This window comes from Scylla paramamosain, chromosome 21, assembly GCF_035594125.1.
Source record: "Scylla paramamosain isolate STU-SP2022 chromosome 21, ASM3559412v1, whole genome shotgun sequence".
In the NCBI taxonomy this organism is placed as follows: domain Eukaryota; kingdom Metazoa; phylum Arthropoda; class Malacostraca; order Decapoda; family Portunidae; genus Scylla; species Scylla paramamosain.
The window spans coordinates 8,984,610-9,008,266 of record NC_087171.1 but is presented as its reverse complement, the minus strand read 5'-3'; the positions used below and the strand labels follow the sequence as shown (position 1 = coordinate 9,008,266).

General features: G+C 44.5%; 1 long non-coding RNA gene across 3 annotated transcripts in view; it reads right to left on the bottom strand.

Moving 5' to 3' along the window:
* The window catches only part of LOC135110957 (uncharacterized), a 283,116-nt gene that overhangs the window by 215,171 nt on the left and 44,288 nt on the right, over positions 1-23,657 (bottom strand). Inside the window, exon 2 of one of the 3 annotated variants that reach the window (XR_010273509.1) lies at positions 7,441-7,478. The exons of the other annotated variants lie outside the window; for them this stretch is intronic. This is a non-coding gene — a long non-coding RNA (uncharacterized LOC135110957). The remainder of the gene's footprint in view (positions 1-7,440; positions 7,479-23,657) is intronic. 3 annotated transcript variants of the gene reach the window in all.

Genomic DNA, 23,657 nt, shown 5'->3' with positions numbered 1-23,657 from the left:
CGTAAATATTTGTTCTCTATTCCCAATGCACCAGGACAACATTTTGACTATTTTCACCCGTCGGTGTTCCCAAAGGACAAGGAGCCGCCTGCGCGACTGGTACGGAAGGGCGGTGCTGATTGAGGAAGAGGAGGTGCGGGTGGTAACAACAGCAACAACAAGATGAAGAACAGGAAGAATATGAGCAGGAACGCACATCTACCGATGCAAAACCCAGATAACAAAATATTAATAATCGAGACGGAGAAGGTGGAGGAAAAATATGTATATCAACAATACAACCAAAACAGGAGGAACAAGAACCAGAAGAACAAGAACAAGAAAACACAGTGGTGGACAAAATAAATCATGAGAAGAAGAAAACAAAGCTAAAGAAAAAGAAGACATTAACGAAACCAACACATCAACGCAACAACAACAGCACCACAATAACAGCAACACATACAGGAGCAGCAGCAGCGACACAGCATCAACATCTGCGCTCCCTCTGTCCAACGTGGCCGGGGACTGCCTGCCTCTTCCCTGCCTGCTTGCCTGCCTAGCTGTAAACCTCAAGTTGAATGACCTTCCAAACCGCCCCTCCGAGTGCTTGCTTGTGTGTGTGTGTGTGTGTGTGTGTGTGTGTGTGTGTGTGTGTGTGTGTGTGTGTGTGTGTGTGTGTGTGTGTGTGTGTGTGTGTGTGTGCATTTACCTCTGCCTGTCTTCCGTCGTGATGTGCTGCATGACGCCCCCGAGAGAGAGAGAGAGAGAGAGAGAGAGAGAGAGAGAGAGAGAGAGAGAGAGAGAGAGAGAGAGAGAGAGAGAGAGAGAGAGAGAGAGAGAGAGAGAGAGAGAGAGAGAGAGAGAGAGAGAGAGAGAGAGAGAGAGAGAGAGAGAGAGAGAGAGAGAGAGAGAGAGAGAGAGAGAGAGAGAGAGAGAGAGAGAGAGAGAGAGAGAGAGAGAGAGAGAGAGAGAGAGAGAGAGAGAGAGAGAGAGAGAGAGAGAGAGAGAGAGAGAGAGAGAGAGAGAGAGAGAGAGAGAGAGAGAGAGAGAGAGAGAGAGAGAGAGAGAGAGAGAGAGAGAGAGAGAGAGAGAGAGAGAGAGAGAGAGAGGAAAAGGGATCCCAACAGGCTGACACATCACCGCCACCACTACAGCAAAGGTGAACGAACACCTCGTGACACACACACACACACACACACACACACACACACACACACACACACACACACAGCACAGCATGACTCTCCGCCCATTGAGAATGGTTACTACTACTACTACTACTACTACTACTACTACTACTAGGTAATGGTGGTAGTGGTGGCTGAGTGGCTCCCTTTAAAATCTGACTGACTGACTGGTTGCCTGCTAACTGACTGACTGAATGAATGTTGTGTAAGAGTTTAGTTTGGTACAATAAACTCATATAATTAGGTTTTAAAATGCATGTTTGTTTTGTTTTACCTTCCCATTATGACACACACACACACACACACACACACACACACACACACACACACACACACACACACACACACAAACTGCTTTCCTTTTAATTAAGAGGGGGAGGAGGAGGAGGAAAGAGGCGGCCTATGTAACCGTATATATTCTGACTGTAGGTCTACTGGGTAATCTTAGTGGAGTGCTTGGTGGTCGCTCCCTCGTGGTCAGTGACCCTTCCCTCCAGCGGGGGCACAGGAGGGGCCGCGGGGATCAGGTGTTTTTGTTCTTGTTCTTGTTCTTGTTCTTGTGGTTCGTTGTATTCTCTGAGTTTAGATTTTTTTTTTTTTTTTTTTGTTCCTCAGTTTTCATGTTTTCTGTTCCCTTTTTCTTCTGGTTCTTTGCATTCTTTGTGTTTTCTATTTTTGTCTGTGTTTTCTCTTTTCCTTTATTTTGCTATTCTCCCAGTTTTTTATTCTTCTGTTCCGTCTTCTTTGCTCTCCTTTCTTGTACCTCTCAAGTTTTTTTTTTTTTTTTTTTAACTTTTTTGTTGTCAATTGTCATGTTCTTCATGTTTTCATTTTTCTTTTTGTCCTTCACTCCATTTTCTCCGTTCTTGTTTTATAAGATTATGAATTTTTCTCTTTATGTTCTACCTGTTCCGCTTACTTCTTACCATTTCTCTTTTAAAACCATTATTGTTTTTCCCTTTTACTACTGTCTCTTCTTATTATTCTTCTTATTCTTATTCTCTTATTCTACTCCTCCTTTCATCTCATAAACACTGTTATTTTATTAGTTCTGTATTATAATAAACTAAATTACTTTGTTTACTTATTCATTCATTTACTTATTTATGCATTTATTTATCTATTAATTCATACAAGCGCATCTTATGAACCATTTTCTCTCTTCTTTACAACACTTCCTTCTTAACTCTTTAACTAGTTTCCTCCTCCCCTCCCTCACGCCTTCCCTTCCTCACTCCCTCAGGACATGAAGCATCAGAAGGAGGGAGCGTCACCACTTCTGATCTCAAAGGAAAATACGTAATTACTTTCGTTGTGTGTGTGTGTGTGTGTGTGTGTGTGTGTGTGTGTGTGTGTGTGTGTGTGTGTGTGTGTGTGTGTGTGTGTGTGTGTGTGTGTGTGTGTGTGTGTGTGTGTGTGCTTCACTTTGATAAGTATTTCATGTTTCTCGCTCCTAACATCTATTTAAGATCTGAGAGAGAGAGAGAGAGAGAGAGAGAGAGAGAGAGAGAGAGAGAGAGAGAGAGAGAGAGAGAGAGAGAGAGAGATAACTTGGATAGGCTCACATCTCTTCCGCGTTGATGTCATCCACACAGCTCTCTCTCTCTCTCTCTCTCTCTCTCTCTCTCTCTCTCTCTCTCTCTCTCTCTCTCTCTCTCTCTCTCTCTCTCTCTGACATTCTATACTCGTGGCCGCACAACCCTATCCCTCGTGACCCCATCTCGCTCTCATTCTATTTCTCCTTCCCTCCTTCCACTTCCCTCTGCCCGTCACCTTCCCTTCCATCTCTCTTCTCCTACATCAGCCGACGCTCGCCAGCCTCCCTCCCGTAGCCTTTCAGTCTTTTCACACGACGGACTTCTCTCCCCTGACATATATTGTCGTTCGCAGCGAGTCAATATTTACGAAACGCGATGGAGTGCTACTATTTTCACCCCGACAGCCAGAGGAAGTCAACGCCTGTGCCACGTCCGTGCTGTGTGCCGGCCAGCAAGTGACGGGCTGAGGCTGGGCGAGAGTATGAGTCACTTGGTACTGTACGCACACCTATAATGGTACAGGTTAGGTTAAGTTAGGTTAAGTTAGGTTCAGTGTGTGTACTACTGATGTTTCTTGATGCGCAGTCTGTTCAGTGATTTGTCTTACTCTTCTATACTAGTTAATGAAAATTATGATGTTTTATATGAAATGCATTTCGAATCTTTCATTTTTTTTTCATCTATTTAATGATTTTTTTTTCTTACCAGTGTACTAAGATAATGATGCTGTTTGGTATGAATTGCGTTCAGGAACTTTACTATGTGGCTTTCGCATATCACTGAACGAATGAATGATGCTGGTTAATTTGCGAAGTGTTTAAGGACTGGCGAAGGTCCTGGTGAAGGCGATTGTGCTATTTGATGTGTAATGCACTTGAAATCTTTATGTTTGTTCGTCTAAAACAGTCGCCCAAAGTAATGATGCTTTTCGATATCCAATACATGTAAAAATTTATCTTGTTCTTCTGTACCCGAGGACAGAAAACTGTTTGATATGCGAGACGTTTAGAAAGTTTACTTCTGTACCAGATGACAATGCACATATCGTATATACCGTATAATACTGAGTCGAAACTCGAAGTATTTTTTCCCATCGAGAAAGCCTTGGAGAGACTTAAATAAAAACAAGAAATTTACTGACTGGAGTTCCAAGATAGAGAGAGAGAGAGAGAGAGAGAGAGAGAGAGAGAGAGAGAGAGAGAGAGAGAGAGAGAGAGAGAGAGAGAGAGAGAGAGAGAGAGAGAGAGAGAGAGGAGGGGGAGAAGAAGGAAGAATAGAAAAGGAGACATGCATTAGCTCACATAATCACTGAGATGAGCAGTTTCCATCACCAATAATCTCGTATACTATTTCTGACCACCACCACGGAAGCATTACGTCTCCCCTTCACTGGCCGTGAGTCCTGCGCTGATGTTTATCCAAGAGTTTTACGCGGGAACACAAATATATACCGTGAGCAGTACGTGTTTGCTCGCTCGGTGCTTGAAAGGTTCGCTCGCTGGCGTATGTCGTTCAAAGTGGGACTCGAGCTGCCCAGAATCACGTTTTTTTTTTTTTTTTTTTTCGGAAGGGGGGAAAATAGGTGTTTGTTTCGTATCTTAATGACGTGGAGATTGCTGACTGAGGGAGAGCACATAAATGGAAGTAGGGAGAGCGCAGCTATGTCGTCTAACTTTCTATCCTTCACGGACGTGGTAGTACTCGTATGTACTCTACGTCCGTCTTTCCTTTTGTGATGAAGTTTTCCTCTTTTCTCGTCCGCTCGCAGGACGTGTGTGTGTGTGTGTGTGTGTGTGTGTGTGTGTGTGTGTGTGTGTGTGTGTGTGTGTGTGTGTGTGTGTGTGTGTGTGTGTGTGTGTGTGTGTGTGTGTGTGTGTGTGTGTGTGTTTAAAGGTGGGGAAAGAACCCAGAAGAAAAAGAAAGAGATGTGTAAAATATGTGTGTGTGCAAGGTGGAGGGCGACTTTCAAGGAACAGGAGAAGGAAGTGCCTGTAGGGGAGAAGAAAGAAGAAAAATGAGGAGGAGGAGGAGGAGGAAAAGGACGAAGAAGAAAAACAACAACAACAACAACAACAACAACAACAACAACAAAACAACAACAAAACAACAACAACAAACACAAACAAACAAACAAAGTAACTAAGTAACTAAACAACTAAACAAACGAATAAGAGGAAGAAGAGAAGCACGGCGAGGTGAAGGCGAAGGAGGTGGAGGAGGCGGAGGCGGAGGAGCACAAGACCAGTAACAGGCCGGCATCTTGGGGTCGGCGGCCGAGACCAGACCGGGGTGAGCGACCGACCTTGCCGCGGCTGCCAACGTTTGCTTCCCACCAAGCGGCACACCACCACCACCACCACCACCACCACAAGGCTCTCTCCCGCCGCTCTTGCTTCTTCCTACGTCCCCACCAACACCCTCACCACAACACTCTTCCAGCCACACCTCCAGCAATGCCCAAAACAGGATCTCCGTTAAAATCCTTCACATATTCCTCCCGTTTCTAAAGAGAGTAAGGTCCTTTTCAGAATGTCAAGGTTACTGATCTACATACAAGAAAGTCAAGGTTTGCACTGCCGAAAATAGTTACTAAAATGGCCTTCTTCATTGCATTTTCGACTTGGAATAAAATAAAAGCTCGGGGAAAGAAGAAAATCAAATGTTTGCACATAATTCAAGTTTTGTGAGTAGCTTTTTCTTTCTTTTCTTGTTTGTTTCCGGTCTGTGAGGTCAGTCATGGCCGGGTGTTTGACTTCCTCCTTCCCGGGTCTTCCACCGCTTTATTTGATCCAGTATTCAGGCCTCCACTCGCTCCCCACGACCACTCACTGCCGCCTCCTCTTCCTCCACGCCGCACCCGTCGCCACTGCCGCCGCCGCCGCAACTTGGCCAATGTAAGTAAGCTCGTGTCCCGTTATCCAAGGAGACCACCAATTCGTGTGTGTATGTGTGTGTGTGTGTGTGTGTGTGTGTGTGTGTGTGTGTGTGTGTGTGTGTGTGTGTGTGTTTAAGGGGCTCTCCGACACAGTGGCGTCAAGTGGATAGTATCAACACACACACACACACACACACACACACACACACACACACACACACACACACACACACACACACACACACACACACACACACACACACACACACACACACACCATCTGTTTGAGCGAGATGTAAATAGTATAGAGCGAATCTAAACACTTCCCTGCTTTTCTGGTCAGGAGAGCGAGGCCAGGACAAGGAAATGATGACGGGGTAGGTCGAGAGCCATTGCCAAATCAACCACGTCCATAAGTATAGCATCTGCAGCCAAGCACAATGAGTGGCGTGACAGCTCCATGCACAAAGCGAGGCGGCCAAGTGGGGAAAAAAAAAAAAGAACTTCACTTTTGCTACAACCACTCGTGTTGATATCATGCCTCTGCTCAGTAAGGAAGATTAAAACTACACAGAACGACCTACAGTGAATAAGCATTTGATGCAGTACAAGAGATGATAAAAACGTCGTATTTTAGCAGCATTCAGTCAGGTTCAAGCGCATCTACGTTGATGAAAACTAAAAAAAAACTATTATTACAATACACAAGCGAGCAGGACGTGCAGTAATGCTGTGTACTACAATATGAGAATAGAAAAAGACATTCCGTTATAATTATGGGGTACGCAGAGCTAGGCGAATGTTGCTGCTTCCTCTGGGCAAGATGTTAACAGAGTACGTGTAGCGATGCTGGAGAGGTGGAGAGAGAAGGACGAGTTAGTATACGTGATTCACCAAGCATGTGCGAGATCTATTAGGTCTTCAGTTGTGTCGAAGTGGCAAGGTACATTGAACCTGCCAACATCACCTGGAAGATAAGCCGGAAGGAATACAAAACTCTCTCTCTTTCTCTCTCTCTTGTGGGTCATTGGCTCACTCGGTAGGTAACCAGTCGCGATCAACCACCAGCCACCTACCCCCCTCACACACACACACACACACACACACACACACACACACACACACACACACACACACACACTTAATTAACTTACCAAAGCGTCAGTTGTATAAATGTAATTAGGAGAACACGCTCAAATATATTTCTGACAATCAAATGCATCAGTAGTAGTAGTAGTAGTAGTAGTAGTAGTAGTAGTAGTAGTAGTTGCTGTTGTTATTGTTGTTGTTGTTGTTGTTGTTGTTGTTGTTCTTGCTGTTGTTGTTGCTGTTGCTGTTGTTGTTGTTGTTGTTGTTGTTGTTGTTGTTGTTGTTGTTGTTGTTGCTGCTGCTGCTGCTGCTGTTGTTATTGTTATTGTTGTTGTTGTTGCTGCTGCTAATGTTTATGCTGAAGAAATAAAAGTAGTAGTAGTAGTAGTAGTAGTAGTAGTAGTAGTAGTAGTAGTAGTAGTAGTAGTATGATGAGAGAGAGAGAGAGAGAGAGAGAGAGAGAGAGAGAGAGAGAGAGAGAGAGAGAGAGAGAGAGAGAGAGAGAGAGAGAGAGAGAGAGAGAGAGAGAGAGAGAGAGAGAGAAAGTGTGTGTGGATGTATTCTCCCGCCAGCCAACTTGCCTGTTCGTCTGTCTGTCACTTAATTATCAGTAACACTTTAAATAAAGATAAATAACACACACACACACACACACACACACACACACACACACACACACACACACTCTGTCGTCACAGCTGCCTTTTAAACGTTGAGCAGTATTGCCAGATGAGTGATGCACCAGGTACGCAGTGTTGCCAGCTCTTACCTGTGTCCCTGGAATGCTGTTGTCTATCCTCCACTCACCTGAAAGAAAATGAATAAATAAATATCAGGTTTGGGCGTACATAAAATATTATATGACGTCCAGGTACGAAACAAAAAGGAAAAAAGTAACCTACGGAAAAAACAGAAAAGTTATATATCTAGATGCATACATAAAATCTCTCTCTCTCTCTCTCTCTCTCTCTCTCTCTCTCTCTCTCTCTCTCTCTCTCTCTCTCTCAAATATTAAGCAGTGAAAAAGTCTGGGGTCTAAAAGTTGAAACAGGAATTGGAACGAGTGCACGTATTCCTAAATGCAGATCCAACACGCTACCATTCCCATCCTTACTATCATTACTCATGCTATCAATATTAGTACTACAACCGTCACCACCATCACCACCACCTCTCTTACGCTGAAATCTCACTAGCCCAAACTCCTTTGTGGCTTTGAGTCATCATTTTGTTCGACTTCCATTACATCAAGACGCAGTGAAGCATTCAGCACAATTCCATCTCATTAATCATCAGCGAGAGATTCACAAGACTCTTGAAAATTGTGTGGATGCAAGTTTTCAAGGGGGATAAGAGTGGAGATTCCTTTCTCTCATTGGCATTGATTAAAATACCTGTTATGAAATGCTATCCCTATTCATTGATACAGACAGCCTCCAGACTTCATCCACTCTATAATTAGTTACTGATTGAAGTGCGAAGAGTAGTTACATAATTTATATCCTCTTGATAACGAAAGGTAAAATAGTTGTAAAGCAGAATTACTGTAAGAGTGATAACCGAGTGAACCATCAACATTCATCAGAAGGCAGTATTATATCATTAATAACAGTCACTTTAACCACAGACAATCTTTCATCTTACCCAGGAGAAAAATAATGAAGAGCCTTTGATGACGTTCTTTTCATCAGCCTATTCGAGACGCAAGCACGGGAAAAAAAAAATAAATAAATAAATAAAAAAAACATGAAAAGCTCTCCAACACACTTCACCTATCACTAAAAAAATAGGCACTCACTCTTAACCTCTCTCAGACAGTAGCCTCTCCCCTCCCACACACTCCACCCTTCACTCCACCCTCACCCGTATCACCCTCCCTTCACCCATAGAGTCACGTGCTCTCCCTGGCTTCTCCACGTCCTCTAAGACCCTAAGATGTACTCAGTCACCTTTTTTAAAAGCAGCCATCAGACAGTCTCAGTCTCCCCCTCTTCAGTCCTTATACCTCCAAGCAACATTTTTTTTTCTCTCCCTGTGAACTCGTCTCTATATTTCCTCTCGTCTCCCCCCTCTCTCTCTCTCTCTCTCTCTCTCTCTCTCTCCTTAGGCATCTTTCTTTCACACACTCTCCCCCTTCCAGCACCCTCCAGCACCCAGTCGACAATACAGTTCCCAGTATTTCTCCGTTCTGAGGGTAAACTTTTGTGTCGCGTCGAGTGTATGGATATTACGTAACTCCAGACTCACTGATCCCTCCTCTTCCCTCTTCCCCTCTCTTGCCAGCCCTTGCTTTCCAACGCTCTCCCTTTTTATTTTCCTTTTCTTTTTTTCTTTTTTAGCTCTCTTCTCGTCCCCATAGTCAAGTATTTATCTCTCTCTCTCTCTCTCTCTCTCTCTCTCTCTCTCTCTCTCTCTCTCTCTCTCTCTCTCTCTCTCTCTCTCTCTCTCTCTCTCTATCTATCTATCTATCTTTTTTTTTTATTTATCTAGTACGCCCCTGTATCATTTTTGTACTCTCCTCCTCCTCTCCCTCCCTTCTCCTCCTCCTCCTCCTGTCCCTCCTCCTCCTCCTCCGACTCCTACTCCTCGTTGTATTCGTCGTTGTTTTCTTCCTCCTCCTCTTCTTCCTACGCCTACTCTCCTTCTTCCATTCTTTTTGCTTCTGCTCTCTTCCTCCTTCTCCTCCTCCTCCTCCTTCTGCCACACCTGTTCTCCTCTTCTTCCTCTAATTCCATCCACCAAATCTCCTCCTATTCTTCTTCCTCTTTCCACTCTTTCCTCCACATGTTTCCTCTTCCTCTTCGTTCTCTTAAATTTCCTCCCTTCTCCTACCATTATCCTCTTCCTCCTCTTTCTCCTGAGCTTTTCCACTTCCTTATCTGTCTCCTCCTCCTCCTCCTCCTTCTCCTCCTCCTCCTCCTCCTCCTCCTTCTTGCACTATTAAACTTTTCACTATTTTTTTTTTCGGTACAATATATATAGAGATCAACAGAACAGAATAATCATTAAAGTAGACATCCTCATCACAAGACATCAATGTTCCCATTACCAGTAGCTTTAAATTTGTATGCTATTGTGCTTTCCGTTCTCTTTCTCCTCTTACTTCTCATTCTTCCTTCACTCAAAATTCGTTTTCTCTTATTTATCATTTTTCTTCCTTGCTCCCACACCTTTTATTTGTCTTTTCTTCCCCCCTCCTTGACGTGTTCTATCCCTCACACCTGTGCAGGTACACGCGCACCTTTCGCCCTAGGTGCAGCCCCGGACCCTGAGTGCATCTGCCCTCACCGTTGTATTGACCGAGGCGTGTATGTGTGGCGGTGGTGGTGGTGGTGGTAGTAGTAGTAGTAGTAGTAGTAGTAGTAGTAGTAGTAGTAGTAGTAGTAGTAGTAGTAGTAGTAGTAGTAGTAGTAACATGTTTTTGTGATTGTTATTGTTATTACTTGTTATTATTAGCCATTATTGTTACTGTCATTGTTATTATTATCATTACTATTATTATTATTATTATTATTATTATTATTATTATTATTATTATTATTATCATTATTATTATTATTGTTATTGACTTAATAATATTATTGCTGCTTTCGTTGCTTTCATGTTCTCGTGTTTCAAAATATTTGTCTAATTTGTCTTCCTGTCTGCCTGTGTCTGTGTCTGTCTGCCTGTCTGTCTATTTACTCTTCTCTCTCAAAGGCGGTGGTAGCTTGGGATTAATGAGAGCAATTCTGATCGCATATTTCTCTCTCTCTCTCTCTCTCTCTCTCTCTCTCTCTCTCTCTCTCTCCAACACAACAGCAAGCCCCATACACGTCTCTCTATCTACGTAGCTAGGCGACGGGAGCAAGGACACACTGACCTACTAAGGCGAGGCACACTTGTAGCGCGTCACAAAGAGGAATTCCTGCGCTTGCTTGTACAAGCTTTCCTCCTTCAACGGAGTCTCACGTGATATTCTAATCAAGTCAACATTATTAATGTTATTGATGCTTATTTTGCCTTGCTACTGTTGTTGTTGTTGCTGCTGCTGCTGCTGCTGCTGCTGCTGCTACTGCTGCTGCTGCTGCTGCTGCTACTGCTACTGCTACTACTACTTCTACTACTATTGCCCATAATATATAATGTGTGTGTTTTGTTACACGTGTTGCGAATTCAGAAAGAAGGAAAACAAAAACAACAACAACAACAACAACATGAACAAGTAAGAACACTCCCACCACCACTACTACTACTACTACTACTACTCCTACTACAATTGCCATTGTCACCACCACATACAATACACTAACAAGTGGACATCTCAAAGACAAGAAAACTAGGAAACATGACATTGAATTAACTCTTTATTTACTTCAGATTATTTACTTCATGTTTAAAGTTTCCCTACTTCTTAGCCTTGTAAACATCCACCTGTTCGTATATACATAATTAACTATTTACTATTCTTGTGTATGAGAGAGAGAGAGAGAGAGAGAGAGAGAGAGAGAGAGAGAGAGAGAGAGAGAGAGAGAGAGAGAGAGAGAGAGAGAGAGAGAGAGAGAGAGAGAGAGAGAGAGAGAGAGAGAGAGAGAGAGAGAGAGAGAGAGAGAGAGAGAGAATTATATTTAAAAATAGGTTGCAACTTCATGGTCATAATAAGCGTGTGATAAGTGTGGGAAAACCTTAAACGAGGTTAAGGAGAGATGAACAAGCTCTCTCTCTCTCTCTCTCTCTCTCTCTCTCTCTCTCTCTCTCTCTCTCTCTCTCTCTCTCTCTCTCTACCTTTTGCCCTTTCGCAATAATGAGGTTTCGTTCTACGTCTCATTTCGAACCCACCCACTCACCCTCCCACCCACTCACCCTCCCACCCACTCACCCTCCCACACACACTTTCCATCCCCTTGATTAAACCACCCACGCACACCCTAACACACCCCCTCCCCTCACTTCCTTGCACTGACGTCTTTGGAACACCTGCACACACCTGGCCACACCTGTGCACTTAATTACGGAGCATCTGTGACGTCAGTGTGCTAATTTCTTCCACGTTTATCTCTTCGTGTTCTCGTTATGAAGAAATGCGTGAATGATGCAGGTGAACACGACCTGCTAACTGCCTGCTGACGCGTGTTTGACTTTAAAGGAATTATGTACTTGTTCGCAGGGAAAACTCACGTGGCTCTTATCGCATTCGGGTTTATGATTTTTTTTTTTGATCCCCTGATTTACATCAGCGTATCTTTCCTGTGTGGAATTAAAAGCTGAAAAAAAAACGTTGAATAGGTCTGAAATTAATTAAATTTTGTAGGGAGAGAGAGAGAGAGAGAGAGAGAGAGAGAGAGAGAGAGAGAGAGAGAGAGAGAGAGAGAGAGAGAGAGAGAGATAGGCACTTTGCGGGTGGCACCGGAGATGGAAGTGAGGTGCTGTCGTTGCGGGCGGATGGACATCATCAAACTGTGAGGCGAGGAGTCGGTCCAAGTATGCCGACGGAACACGCCCTAACAAGGCGGATGTCCTGCTCCGGCGTCACCCTCGCCGTCAGACGCCACAGGCGGCGCCGTTGTGGTGTGCGGGCACCAGGAGGCATGACAGCAGCGTACCCGAGCGTCGCCACTCTCTGCCCCCGGCGTCTCACCGTGGCCTCCTCCTCGCCTTGGTTTTGAACCAACAATTATCACGCTTACCTTCAGGTACAAGGCATCGCCATTTTGCGCAGAATATCTCTTTTGAAAACAACCCAGAGGTGGCGCCTGGCAAAGTAATGTGTTTACCCCATAATTGTACTGATCGCTCCTAACACTTGAGGCAGCAGCAGCAGCAGCAGCAGCACCAATAGCTATGGAAGGGGAGGGAGCGTTCGCCGCCCACGCCGTGGCGCGCCAGGGGTTGCTGACGTCGGATTCTGAGTGTTGCTATGCGGGACGCAGCACAGCCCGGTCACCCGCTGCGCGCTCACCTGCTTAATTCCTCACTTTTTTTTTTTAGGAATTTCACCTCCCAAATACCTTCTTCCCAGCAATTAAACGCAACAAGCAGAATCAACAACACCAGCCATCAAGCAGCCAGCGCACCTCGCCGCCGCCCCTGTGCTGTGCAAAGCGCCGCCGGGAGGTCAGCCGTGGGCTAGACTGAGACAGGCGGCGCCACCCACATCACTACTCCTGACGCCGTTAAGACTGCCGCACCTTGCTGGTCGCAGGGTCTGGGAGGAATGTCTCCACCGTGGCCAGTTACATGTGCACCCTGGTGGATGGGACTCTTTGCTTGTCTTAATCCTCGCGTGGACGATGCAACCACGTCGCCTCTGACTGTCTGATGCTGGGCGGGGCACGGCGGGGCGGGACACAGCGAGGTGGGGCGTGGCGGGGCGGGGCGGGGCGAAGGAACACACCCACTTACTCTAAATCTTCCCTCAATTAATTTTCATTAATGACCATCAACTATGCGTCATATTTGAACTTAAAAGGCTTGGTAAGCTTCAGAAGTGTGTGTGTGTGTGTGTGTGTGTGTGTGTGTGTGTGTGTGTGTGTGTGTGTGTGTGTGTGTGTGTGTGTGTGTGTGTGTGTGTGTGTGTGTGTGTGTGAGAGAGAGAGAGAGAGAGAGAGAGAGAGAGAGAGAGAGAGAGAGAGAGAGAGAGAGAGAGAGAGAGAGAGAGAGAGAGAGAGAGAGAGAGAGAGAGAGAGAGAGAGAGAGAGAGAGATTTCATTTCATTTAAGACCTTGAAACTTGCATTCATAAAATTTGTGTTAATCCACGGGAAGGAGCATGAACACATGTGTGTGTGTGTGTGTGTGTGTGTGTGTGTGTGTGTGTGTGTGTGTGTGTGTGTGTGTGTGTGTGTGTGTGTGTGTGTGTGTGTAAGCATTTAAAAATAAATAAACATAAACAAAAATTAAAATGCAGAGTCCACGAGGCGTAGTATTTAATAAGTAAAATCCGCAGCCTGTGATAAAACATACCATAAATCTCTACGAGAATGCTGCCATGACGGTTTATTGCGCGACAGGGACTCAAGGACGCGCCAGGGATGTCACGCACAATGGCGCTTTGATCGACATAAAAGGGTTTTAACTCCTTTATTCACGGCACGAGTCACGACCATCTAGACGAAGTCACGCCACCCGCCGCCACCTCCCCTCTAGCCACTCCAAACATCTAAACATTCAGGTCAAGTTGTAACCGCGATTCAGAGAAGCAATCGTAGCTTCGCAGCGCCAGATAGAGATAACAAGTCCCTCCCAACACGGTCGCCTGCTGGTCAGTCACGTGTCAAGGGGTTAGATATAAGGCTACTCAGAAACCGAGCAACTGCAGACGCACCTCGCAAGTATGGGCATATCAACACATAAGTTAACTGCAGTCGTTTTGCAAGCAGTTCATCCATCAACCTTCATAGATCAATTACTCGAATAGTTTTTCACCTGTTTATTTAACTTTTAGGGAGTCTCTCCTCACTACCTCGTCAGCCACTTAGCTTCGAAAAACTTTTAGAGGAAGACGTTAAGAGAGAGACAAAATGAGATGAAGAGATAAACTTATACTGCAAAGAATGGGAGCAGGAGACGATGGTAAGGAGTTGAAGACTTACACACGGTATCAACCCAAAAGGCAAAAGATCATCTACCCCCGTCTCCTTCACACGCCATGCCACCACAAGCACCAACAAGAGAGTCCCGTCCAGACCACACGAAATATGCGCCTCTTCCTGTGCGGTGCGGGCGGCGGGCGGTGCGGGGGATTCCCAAGCTGCCTTTCTACAGGTCACGACAGGTTTGCTCCTCCCCGCACGGCAACGCACTTTTGTTGTGACGCCACGAAAAGGCTGACGTTGCTGGTGATGCTGGCGATGCTGGTGATGCAGACGATGATAATAATGATGACTACTTGAGTGATGATGGCGGTGATGCGGATGATGATAGAGGGAAAGAAAAAACATCGATAAATGCAAGAACATAAGAACACAAGAAGATAAGAGCATTCGGAAACTTCCAAGAAGCCAGTGGTACCCTGCACAAAAAATACATTCCTATAACAACAAATCTCTTTCCAAAAAATTATCTAATCTTTAAAGGTCTCCAGTGACTCGGTTCTAAAAGCCTTAATTACTTAGCTTATGAATCGGAAATGCAAATACGAGGTGTGTGTGTGTGTGTGTGTGTGTGTGTGTGTGTGTGTGTGTGTACACGCACTAGCTATGACGTCTGCATCGTAATCTCCCGCCATTAAGAAAACAAAATCGAGTACTAATGGAGCTCCCAGGTCATGGAGGATCAACGCGCCCTTCAGAAGGAGTCTCCTATCACGTCAGGAAGCGACGGGAAGACGCCAGGCGACGGGGAGGGGCAGAGACGCGGCCCTGACTGGCGAGGGAACTGTCGTCTGTCGCCTGACTCGCCTCGTGCGCGTGAGGGAGGCAGAGGCTGTACATTAAGCGGCGACACGAATCCACTCGTTTCCAAGGGCGATGGTAGTAGTAGTAGTAGTAGTAGTCGCGTCATTTAGATCTTGCTACTTAACCTCTTTCGTATACCCTTGCTGCTACCAACACCACCACCATCACCAACTCATACACAATCAGGGCAACAACACCGTCACCACTATCACATAGAGCTCCTCCCTCGGTCACCGGCACCACTGGGACAATGATCCCCTCCAGCCGTAGTCAGATGGCATTGCCCTCTGACGCAAAGGCAATAATTATCATACCAGGTAAAACGCCCGTCCCGGAAAACTGAAGGTTATATAGAGGCCACGACCTCAGATTAATAGAAGCGGTGTCTCTCTCCGGCTAACTGAAGTGACATGCATACGTCACGCGCACTTCAAAAGCCGAGAGGAAAGAGAGGAACGCACCAGAACGAATGTCAGTTATACCCTAGCGAGATTGTGTTTCGATGGCAAAGCAGGAGAGAGAGAGAGAGAGAGAGAGAGAGAGAGAGAGAGAGAGAGAGAGAGAGAGAGAGAGAGAGAGAGAGAGAGAGAGAGAGAGAGAGAGAATGTGGGGGGGTGGGGGAGGGATTTGGAGGGAGTAAGCGGAGCAGCAGAGGGTAGGACGGTGGAAGGCGGGCGGGTAAGGCCACTAGCAGACCGGCAACAACAGCAGCAGCAGCAGCCTCTGTGGACGACATTGGAAGGTCGACCGGGGCGGAAAGTGTGCCTGGCGGGTCAAGGCACGGCATGCTGTGAAAAGATGAACGACCGTGTGTGTGTGTGTGTGTGTGTGTGTGTGTGTGTGTGTAAGAGAGAGAGAGAGAGAGAGAGAGAGAGAGAGAGAGAGAGAGAGAGAGAGAGAGAGAGAGAGAGAGAGAGAGAGAGAGAGAGAGAGAGAGAGAGAGAGAGAGAGAGAGAGGATCTCCTTGGTTAAATGCAAACTATCAAAATGAAATAAAGAAAACAACAATATAATTTAAATTCCCTTCGCGTAGGAACGACACGCTTCCCAAAACATTACTTAGAGCAAGCTTTTTGTTCTGCTGTAAAATCGGAGAAGTTGATGATAAACTTGAAAAAAAACTTCTATTACTCTACTACTACTCAAGCTACCTCTACTTCTCGACCACCCAAACATGACACCTCCCTAGTTAGGCATAAGAGAAACTCATTGTCAGCCTAACTATTTTTTTTTTTTATGTAAGAGAGGCTAAGAACAACGGAGCTATAAAAAAAAAAAAAAAAAAAAAAAAAAAAAAAAACTAAAAACACGTCCATTATTACACTGTGAAATGCTTTGAAACTGAGTGCATGTGTGACTGACTGAAGCCAAAACACACTCCCAGTCAAGCAGTAGCGGTGAAGGTCACAGCAGAGTGAACGACAGCTTAAAGGGGACAGCAGGAGGAAGGGCCACACGAACACCTTCTAACTCACAAGAGTATTAAAGATGATAACGTACAAAATAGACAATAATCAAGGAATAAACTCAAAGGAAATACAGTGCAAATTCAGATCAGTGTAGGCATTTCTGAGGAGGAGGAGGAGGAGGAGGGGAAATAAAAACACGGTCCGCGTCTTCCATCACCTGCCGACACCTTCATGTTCTTGCGTCACTCCCGCTGCAGGTGCGACTCACACCTGTGCAAATGTCACGGAACTGCGCGGCGTGAGTTGGTGTTGATGAGGTTATCTGTAGGCGTTAATGGCACACCGCAGGGTAATCTGGACTCTCTCTCTCTCTCTCTCTCTCTCTCTCTCTCTCTCTCTCTCTCTCTCTCTCTCTCTCTCTCTCTCTCTCTCTCTCTCGTGAGTACACGTATTCATACCAATATCAAATAATCTATCTATGAACGGATCTCTTTTTAATCCATCTAAGAGACAGAGACAGAGAGAGAGAGAGAGAGAGAGAGAGAGAGAGAGAGAGAGAGAGAGAGAGAGAGAGAGAGAGAGAGAGAGAGAGAGAGAGAGAGAGGAGAGAAAGTACGATAATCAAAAGAAATAATAGAACTACTACTACTACTACTACTACTACTGTTAACAACAACAACAACAACAACGACAACAACAACAACAACAACAACAACAACAACAGCTCTTCTTAACTCGTCCACGATCGGTGTCTTTCCTCACTCCACAATATTTACGTTTCTGCCTCTTAATTCTCCTGGATAAAATAAATATAAAATAAATAGTAGTGATATTTAGAACGACCTTGCGCGGTCACATTATTTATTCTTCAAACTTTTACGAGGTTCACGTGGATATTCCCGAAAGTTTCTTTTACTCACCCCGACACCCCCCACCCATCAGACCTTTGACCCACCCACCCACCCCCATACACCCACACACATGATGGGGAAGGACAAGATCGAATAAAACCCGCGTGCAAGATATACATTTCTTTCTTGCTACGTTGTGTTCTAAAGATAACTTGACAGAACCAGATTTTTTTAGTTCTTAACAGGACACTCCTCGCAGCCCAGAGAGAGAGAGAGAGAGAGAGAGAGAGAGAGAGAGAGAGAGAGAGAGAGAGAGAGAGAGAGAGAGAGAGAGAGAGAGAGAGAGAGAGAGAGAGAGAGAGAGAGAGAGAGAGATTGTAATAATAATAATCTTAATGTTACGACAGACTGTGCTACAAATCAGCGCGTATTCTGTGAGGCCGAATCGATGCCTATGATTTGTAATTGTGAGCGGTTATTAATTGAGCGCTACACAAGCTGACGGGGTGAGGTGATGGACAGACACCCCAGGGAGGCGAGGGCTAATCACGAGGGGTAATCAACAAGGGGAAATACCTTCGGGAAGGCTTGCTCGGTGACTCCCTCAGGAATAGAGACAGCGGGTAGGTGAAGCGTCGCGTCCCCTCGAGGGATCTGCCCCGTGGTGGTGGTGGTGGTGGTGGTGGTGGAGGTTACAGGGTTATTGTGCACGAAGGTATAAGTTTGACATGCCTGACATTGCCTCGTTCATCACCTCCACAATTTAGGATGACATAATTAGTATGTGTGTGTGTGTGTGTGTGTGTGTGTGTGTGTGTTGATGCATGCACGGCTTGGACTACATGACAGTATTCTCAAACGTTTCGTCGTCTTCCTCCACTATACTTTTAAGAGACGCTAATTGAAGTTATCGATGTTTTCAAGGTTATTTTCATTATTCTGTTGATAGTGTAACAAAGCTCCTGCATAACCAAACCCATGAGCACATGAAAAAAAAAAAAACTCTCTGGCCTTTGGAAACCGTCCATATAAGATCACGAAGCGTTTCAAAATACGGGCTACACCAGTGTGAATCCAACTCATATTTTTTTCCTCCAGGTTACGTACAATCCTCGCCTTTATCACCTTTTCCTTGTAGTCTTTCGCAGTTGAGTGTATTTGTGCGTGTGTAAGTGCGGTGCAAATAGCGAAGGAACTGAGAAAAACCACATCCGCCAATGTACGATCATTTACTTGAGCTTGGCATCAATTTGTGGGCTGGAGGAGTGAGTCTGATGAGTGGCGAGGTGCTCTTTACTCAACCGTCACTTTAACACGGCAACCTTGACTGTGGGTATTCAACTCGACGCTTAATAGACAGACACCAATTGTGCATTTACTACTCCACTTCCTTCCCCTCTTACCTCTCCTCACTGCCACTTTGAATAATCGCCCTAATAGATTGACATGTGCATAATCCCCCTTCCACTTCCTTCACCTCCTTCACCACGAGTAGTTCCTCTTCCTCCTTCGCCTCCTTTTCTTTCCTCCCTTCTTATCTTTCTAATCGTCATCACACCTGCTATATTCTTTATTTTGATAACGCCAGTGCTTTGATAATTCGAAAAGACAGAAACAGCATTTTTCGGAAAGACTTAATTTCTTTCTTTTGTATTTCATTTCCGTGGGATGAAAATGTTGTGTGAGGTGTGTGTCTGTCTGTCTGTCTGTTTGTCTGTCTGGTCATTTCCGTGGATTGAAAATGCTGTGTGAGAAATCTGTCTGTCTGTCTGTCTGATATTCTCTCTCTCTCTCTCTCTCTCTCTCTCTCTCTCTCGTCTCTCTCTCTCTCTCTCTCTCTCTCTCTCTCTCTCCAGTTGGGAGGTGGAGAAACAAGCCGTCCCCTCTCATCTGCCACCGTCGACCACAGTGTAAATAATCAACACTTTGAAGAATCCGTAAAATGACGAGCAGTTACTGGGTGGCGAGGGCAAGGACGGCCGGCTTCCCCCGACTACCTGTGCTACACCAAGACTCGCTAAGCCGCTGTGCCTCCCTGTTCAGATGCATTACCCAAGTGAAGGCAAGCCGCCGCCCCTTGTTTCCTTCAGTATTTCAGGTTTCCTCGGTTTGTTGGTTAACTCAATTCTTTTCTGGCGCGGCGGTGGTGGTGGCAGTGGTGGTAGTAGTGGTGGTGGTGGTGGTGGTGGTGGTGATGGTGGTAATGACGTCAGTGCAAGTTCAATGTGGAAGAACGTGTATGATGTGAATACAATAATGATCTTTTGCTTGCGTACGTGTGTGTGTGTGTGTGTGTGTGTGTGTGTGTGTGTGAAAATGCAGGAAAGAGCAAGCGAACAAACGAGCACATTAACCTCCCACATTTATGCCACCTAAACGCAGCAGAGGAAGTAACCAATTGCACTTGACTCACCAAAGGGCAATCATTAGGTATTATTTACCACCACCTGCCAACTCCCCTTCAGCGGCCTGGCGGTGTTGGAGCAAACGCAAGGAACTTATACCATGTCCACTCCTATCTGGCGTGATTTATTGCTTTCCTCTGCCTTTATGGTCAACACTGTGCCGGATTAAAGAAGGAAGGGAGGACGCGAGACCCTATGGTACGGTGGTAGGCACATCCGTCATGTTTAAGGGGCATCAAAGGGTGTAGGTGAAGCGTTGGAGGTGTAGGTGATGTGTCAGGGAGTGTTAGTGTGGTATGTGCCACCGTGGGTGTTCTACGAGAAGGAAAGGGTTAAGTTACTGACGGGAAAAAGAGAGGTAATTGTAGATTTGTTCATTTTGTTTCACTTCCTGTCCTTTCTGTTACCAAGTCCACTTTTTCTCTTGTTCTTTTCCCTTTGCCTTTTTGTTGTGTCTATTCGCACTCCTATTCTATTCCTCCTCCTCTTTCCTCTGTTACTTCTCTCTCTCTCTCTCTCTCTCTCTCTCTCTCTCTCTCTCTCTCTCTCTCTCTCTCTCTCTCTCTCTCTCTCTCTCTCTCTCTCTCTCTCTCTCTCTCTCTCTCTCTCTCTCTCTCTCTCTCACACACACGATTTATGACAACGTAAGTGAAATATAAATTGTGCTAAACGGGGGCAAATACTAACAACGATTAGTAGAAAATTTATGAGCGCATAAGTGAAACATAATGCAGTAATAGTTGCAAACAGCGTGTCGTAATCATGATTTATGAGAACGTACGTGAACTACAACTTTATGAAGTGTTAAAAGATGTAACATAATAACCATCAGTACAAATTTATAACAGCATAAATGAAACAATGATAATAAAAAAAATCATTTGACCTAGTAACACAATCTCTTTGAGTGCAAAAGACGTATCATGATAATTGATGACGATGTAAGTGAAATCCGACTTTCTTCACTGGACGCAGGCAAGTTCTGAGGAGAAAAAAAAAATGAAGCCGTCTGTTTTCTGTTGGCTAATGTATGTAATGAGGGTAACGAGAGGCGCGGCGGGTGGCAGAACTTTTATTTTAACCCTCTGCTCCCTGCCCTCAGTACCATACGAGCCAGCGGGTCACCTTAACACCCTCAAACTAGTCACTAGTGGGTCTTTCATATCCAGTTACTGTTTTCTGAATCTTCTGTTACACCCATCACCCGACGTCTTCCTTCAGTGCATCCATAAACTTTCTCGTTGGTCTTCCTGCCTGGTGGGTCCATCTCCACCATCCTTCTCCGCACACACTCATCATCTCTTCCCGTATCCTGAAACCCTTTGGTCTCTCTCCATGACAATTTTCCAAGGCCACAGAGATGATTAGCCAGGTTCTCACGAGTGTTTCTCCCGTTAATTAAGTAGACATCTTGTTAATCTGACACTAGAACCATAGAAACATCCTTAAAAACCCGCGCAACTTCAACTAGAGCCATCTGAATGTAGTGTAGGTGCGGCGTAAAGGTGTTTCAGAATACGGGCCTCACTCTCGTCTCTCCAGCGTAGTCCCCAAAGTGACGTACACACACTGTCACACACACACAAACACATGGCCTAATTTATACAAAAGAGAGGGACACACCAAATGGCAATGACAATCAGTTTACCTCCGCAGTCTATCACCGGCTCTCTCTCTCTTCCATCTTTCGCCCACTCCCGGTCCCCACCCCCCTAGAGAGATCTGTTGGAGGGGGCAGGGGGGAATGGGAAAGGGTAACATTGCCGCGGTGGGTAAATCCTATTGATGGCCGGGAGGGCACCACATCTGCTGGCCATTAGGTAGTAATGGAAATTAACTTATAGATTACTTCCCATTAGCCTTAGTGAAGGGAAGTGTTGGGAGGGAGGGAGAGAGGGAGGGAAGTGGGAAAGGCTTAGCTGAGCTTTAGTGGTGGCTGTGGTGGTGGTGGGGAAGAAATCGACTTATTACACGTATGGTTCGATGAATTACGTATCTTCTCCACTTAAGGTCGAACTCAATTATTTTTGCGTAATTAATATGTCAATGAAAGACTATAGCCTACAGTTACATACACAGAAAGCAAAGTAAAAAAAAAAAAAAAAAAAAAAAAAAAATATATATATATATATATATATATACTCGTATATATATATATATATATATATATATATATATATATATATATATATATATATATATATATATATATATATATATATATATATATATATATATATATATATATATATATATATATATATATATATATATATATATATATATATATTCTCGTCCAACAGAAGTGACGCAATGATCAAAACTCAGGATGCGTGCATGTGTTTTGCTCTCACTGCCGCTGTACAACGCGTCTTTCTTTTCACTACAACTGACGGGCGCTTCATTATTCACCGGACACACTCAACATGACATTCAGCTCCCTGCCGCTACGAGGTGTATGTGAAAGACTTCTTTTACTAATACTTTTCCCATTTCCAGTGAGCAAAAATGTGTGCCTGCTCTGTGTGTAATATCATGCCTCGGAATATAAGGTGAGCAGAATTTTTATTCAGAACTACATTCATTAATTGATTACTTTTGCCCCCACGTGTAAAACCTCTGATGGATATTGCAACATATTCCGGCACTCATTCGTTCATTGATTTATTCATTCAAGCGGAGAAAAAAAAATAAAATAAAATAAAGAGTGGTTTGAGGTTCTTTGTGTCAAAGCAAAATAACGGATAAGCCGCTTCAGTTGCATCTAAATTTGGATACTGTACGAAAATCATATTTACAACAAAACTTCAAATCGAAGGGAACATCTATGTGTGTGTGTGTGTGTGTGTGTGTGTGTGTGTGTGTAGGCGTACGTACGTGTGTCCGAGCGCGAGGTTTACCAGAACGAAACATACGGGAGAGGAAAGTGGGCTGAAAAGTGTCCCATGTTACGCCGCTATTACAAGCAATTATTCAGCGGATGATGGACGCGCGGAGGAGGAACATGAGGAGAGAGACAGTTTGGCATTCCGGATCGTGTGGTTAACTCATCTCTCCCGGAGACTGACAACGCGCCCCGTGTATGTTGCTTCCCGATAAGTAGAATGTTCATGGACTAAAAAAAAAAAAGAAGAAAAGGATGACAGCAGGAAAAGAGTACATGAAACTGAGAATTCATATTTTATGCCATGGAAGGTAAAGTCGAAGAAAAATTACAAGGCAAATTTTGGAGAAAGAGAGAGAGTGAAAGCAGGTAAAAAAAAAAATGCACATTCATAAGATAAAAAAGAAAAAGGCAGAGAAGATTGCAAAGAAAGAAAATCAGAAAACTATAGACGAAACTAGGAAATATGAAAGGGAAATCAAATCAAGATAGAGAAACAATAAGAACGGAAGCAATGTACGTACATTTCTTGGAAAGTGAAAAAAGGAGGTAAAAAAAAAAAAAAACAAGGGGCAAGAAAATATATGAAATTATATAAAGAAACCTTAAATTTCCGTAACGTACATTAAATCTTAAACTTAAAGCTTAAAAAAAAAAAAACAGCAAAAGAAAGAACGAGAGAACAAAGAGAAAAAAAATATCAAAAAAGGAGGTGAAGACACGTTTTTTCTCTCCTGGCACATTTCGTCCCTGTTACCTGGCCAAGAATAGTTACTGAGTCTCGCACCTCAAGGAAATACTGTGAGGTGTGAGTGAAGCCAGGTAGGGGAGCTCAGCGGGAAACACGAGTACTATACATTCCCTTGCGTGTTCACTGCGAGTCTCCCTCAGAGATAAACTTGTAGGCAAAACGTAAGGGAATGTTATTAGTATTTTTCAGTTTGAGATGTGTTATGCCTCCTCTACTAATTTTTTTTTTTTTTTTTTTGCTGCACTTTCTTCCAACATAGTGATTAGTCAGGATGATGAAAGCTGTAATAAATATTTTCCATTAATTTTTGTA